Here is a 4,785-nt window from a genome sequence, read left to right on the forward strand (position 1 = left end):
CAGCAATATTCCAGCTATATGGCGGCCAATCACACAGAACCGGGTCCCTGGCGGACTTGATGCCCTTGGCTGCCTAATGGAGTTGTAGGTTTCCTGAATCTGACTGCTACTGCACACCTCTCTTGGATGTAGTTTCGCGAGATTTGCTGATAAGTCAATTTTAGGATATGTAATCTGTTAGTTGCGAATTACAGTCGCAAGGAAGTCAAACTAAATTACTCACGGAAATAGAAATAAAATGGTTTTGGCGTTGATTTTTTTTATTACTTCATTGAAATAGGTAGTTTTAACAAATATAACAATAACTATGTTTTTCCCAACTGGGCCTTTTAATTTGGTCCTCTAATCATCATCCAAAATACCACTTTACAGGTAAAAATAGCAAAACTTTGCACATTATCAACAAATTTAGAAACATGTTATAACTAACGTCACAATCAACAAACTACCTGCAGCACTGTTTAGACGGGAAGATGCATTTGCACGTGCGTTGCCATAGCGATTGTGCAATTGACAGTTAAAGCTATTAATGAACTCGTAAAAATAGTAACCTTTCAAAAAGAGAACAGGTATGAAATATGTACTGAGAAAATCCATAAATCAATTATTTTGTATATCAGTTAGAACAAAATCCCTAAATCAATTATTTTGTATATCAATTAGGATAAAATAAATAAAGGATGAATGCTTTATGACGTTTTTCATAAAATATATTATGTACGCGAACCTATGGAGAATTACATCTCATTTGCCTACTATAGCTTGTATCAGAAACGTACGTTTTGACTTCGATGGAATTTTAACAAGTAAAACTGACACGATTTGCTCTCCTGTAAACTCATCGATTTCGGATGCTTTAAAGATAGTCATGGAACATTTAACAATTAAACTTTAGTTGTGTATCGAAAGTACGAAATAAACGCCCAAAACCGTTTTATTTCTATTTCCGTAACTAAGTGTACTGAGATCACATAATCCTCCGCTATGCACAGTTACTCTTTAGGAGAGTCAGTTGTATATGGTTTGATCACAACAGTAAAACAAGGCTAATCCTAAGAAACAAGAAATGATGCTTTACCTAGAGCATAGCACCATGTGCTAACTAATGTATCCTCACGTAGGCCGAATTTTCACGGGCCTGAAGAAAGATTTGGGTGTTTGAAGTTACCAAAGCACATACTATATATTTACAGGTCTTTTCCGTCGGACCATGCACAGTTGACTTTTGGAGACCCATTCGTCTTTTCAAAATACATCTAACATCTAATTTTCTGATTGCATCAACGCTGACGTATTTACTGAAATATTATTGGATTATATATTAAGCGAACCAAATAAGTGAACACCACTTCACAGCAGTGTTCCTGTAATTATTCTCAGATTCTCACCCACAGTGCGATACAAAGCTTGTGAAGAAACCTGGAAAAGAATAAAGGAACACTTGCTCTTTCGTGTGTTCCCTTATTTGTTTCCCTCAGTATATCTGTAATTAGTTTTCAAGGAATTGTAATTTATTCTAGCATGCTCATAGTGTGGTTGCACTGTCAACTGCTGGGATTTGGGCCTGTTGTAATTGCACGCTACAAGGGCTAGAACAAACGACGAATACTACAGTGGGGGTCGGAATATCGTCAACGGTGCTGCAGAGAGTGTCCGGATAATTGATCTTGAGGACAGATAGTCCTAGCTTTTCAAATTTCAAGAACGTTTTGACTATCCATTGTCACCATATGTCGTATTTTCTCCAACGGTCCCTAAACAATATCATTTTCCCTTCCACATCACCCTTTTAGTGAAGCAATTTTCCATTTCCTTTTCTATTTCAAGGCACGTAGCGCTAGTGTGCCATGCTCCATGTTGGGAGTTCTACCAAAAGAGCTTTTTATTAGTGAATGTGTCATAGCCAAGCGAACACATGATGATTGTACATATGGTTTGTCATTTTGACAATAATGACAAATCTACTTAAAGTTAATTAGACTTTTTTATGCTGACTCAAACCATAATATGTGTATATGCATGTCTGTGTCATATGTGTATATGTATGTCTGTGTCATATGTGTATATGTATCATATGTGTATATGTCGTGTGTATGTGTCATATGTGTATATGTATATGTGTATATGCATGTGTGTCATATGTGTATGTGTCATATGTGTATATGTATGTCTGTGTCATATGTGTACGTGTCATGTGTGTATGTGTCATATGTGTATGTGTCATATGTGTATATGTATGTCTGTGTCATATGAGTATGTGTCATATGTGTATGTATCATGTGTATGTGTCACATATGTATATGTCATATGTGTATATGTCATATGTGTATGTGTCATATGTGTCTGTGTCATATGTGTATGTATCATGTGTATGTGTCATATATGTATATGTGTATGTGTCATGTGTGTATGTGTCATATGAGTATGTGTCATATGTGTATGTATCATGTGTATGTGTCATATGTGTATGTGTCATATGTGTATATGTCATATGTGTATGTGTCATATGTGTCTGTGTCATATGTGTATGTATCATGTGTATGTGTCATATATGTATATGTGTATGTGTCATGTGCTTATGTGTCATATGAGTATGTGTCATATGTGTATGTATCATGTGTATATGTCATATGTGTATATGTCATATGTGTATGTGTCATATGTGTCTGTGTCATATGTGTATGTATCATGTGTATGTGTCATATATGTATATGTCATATGTGTATGTGTCATATGTGTCTGTGTCATATGTGTATGTATCATGTGTATATGTCATATGTGTATGTGTCATATGTGTATGTGTCATATGTATATGTGTTATACAATATAAAGAGAAAACATTTTGAAGATTAAAACCTGTCGACGATGGACTGTAAACATGTGTCATATATGTATATGTGTCATATGTGTATGTATCATGTGTATGTGTCATATGTGTATATGTCATATGTGTATGTGTCATGTGTGTATGTCATATGTATATGTGTCATATGTATATGTGTCATATGTGTATGTGCCATATGTATATGTGTCATGTGTGTATATGTCATATGTGTTTGCGTCATATGTGTATGTATCATGTGTATATGTCATATGTGTATGTGTCATATGTATATGTGTCATATGTGCATGTGTCATATGTGTATGTGTCATATGTGTATGTATCATGTGTATGTGTCATATATGTATATGTCATATGTGTATGTGTCATGTGTGTATGTCATATGTGTATGTGTCATATAATTTAACAATAATTTAAAGTACTTTAACCCCCTTTGAGGGTACAGCCACTAACAATCTAAGTTACTAATCTAAATTACCAATCTTTAAAATATATCTATTTACAAAACACATTAATCAGAATTCATCAAACAAATCAATTTCTTTAAAAAAATCAATAATTAAATGATAATTAACATTTATAAAAAGATCCTTCATTGTTTTTACATTGAAATATTTATCCCTTATGATGGAGAATTCAACACAGTCAAGCAGGATATGCTTGACTGTGACTCTCTCATCACAAGGGATACAAAACGGAGGATCTTCACCTTTTAACAGGTATTTGTGAGTATAACGCGTATGGCCAATTCGACATCGTCGCATAATGACCTCCTCAAATCTGGACTGACAACCCAAGTAGGTGTAACCAGTTTAAGGTTTATTTCATGTAATTTATTGATACCTACTTGGGTGTCCCACTTCTTCTGCATCAGATCACGGATGTACGTTCTAATGCTAGCTTTGTAATCAGAGTATGGAATAAGAAGTGGTGTCACAGATTTGTTGAGTGCTGCCTTGGCAGCAAGATCAGCCATTGAATTCCCAGAAATGCCAACGTGGCTGGGTAACCAACAAAAGACGATGTCGCATTGGCCAGTACCAAGCCCATTATACAATTCAATAATTTCTAATAAAAGTGGATGTTTACAAGAAAGATTTTTAATAGCCTGAAGGCACGAAAGAGAATCGGAAAAGATTATGTATTGTTTGTATTTACGGTGTTTGTTATTATATTTAAGAGCTGTTAATATGGCGTTAGCTTCTGCTTTGAAAATAGAGCTGTTATTTGGTAGTCGAGAAGATATTGTTCGGGATCCAATGACAGTGGCACATGCCACCGCGCCACCATCCTTGGATCCATCTGTAAATAAGGATTTGTATGCATTATATTTATTTTTTAATTGATTATATTCTTGTTTATATTGTAATTCATTAGTTTCTGCTTTCTTAATCTTTGTCAGAGTGAGGTCAACTTCAGTCCTCACTAATTGCCAAGAAGGAGAAGAAAGAAGACGGGAAGGAGCTATATTGTCCAGCTCAATGCCTGCAACAGAAATGAATGGTTGAATTCTTAGCCCAAGAGGCGGAACAAGAGAAGACTCTTTGTTGTACAAATCCTCATAGAGAGGATTAAAGACACAATTAAAAGCAGCGTTAAACTCGTTAGAATATAGTTTTGTAATATATTGTAAAGATAATTTTATACGGCGTTGGGTAAGAGAAGGCTCATCTGCCTCAACATAGAGACTGTCAACAGGAGATGTTCTGAATGACCCAAGACAAAGTCTCAGACCTTGGTGGTGGACAGAATCAAGTAGTTTTAAGTTGCTTTTGCAGGCTCCACCTTATACGATGGAGCCATAATCAAGTTTAGATCGAACCAATGATCTGTATAAGTGAAGGAGGGTAGTTTGATGCCCTCCCCACTTAGAGTTTGAAACAACCTTTAACAAATCTAGTGCCTTCAGACATTTAGCTTTAAGGGATTTAATGTGTGGCAAG

Source organism: Haliotis rubra, unplaced genomic scaffold, assembly GCF_003918875.1.
Source record: "Haliotis rubra isolate DU_JTF1 unplaced genomic scaffold, ASM391887v1 Scf88, whole genome shotgun sequence".
Taxonomy (NCBI): Eukaryota; Metazoa; Mollusca; class Gastropoda; order Lepetellida; family Haliotidae; genus Haliotis; species Haliotis rubra.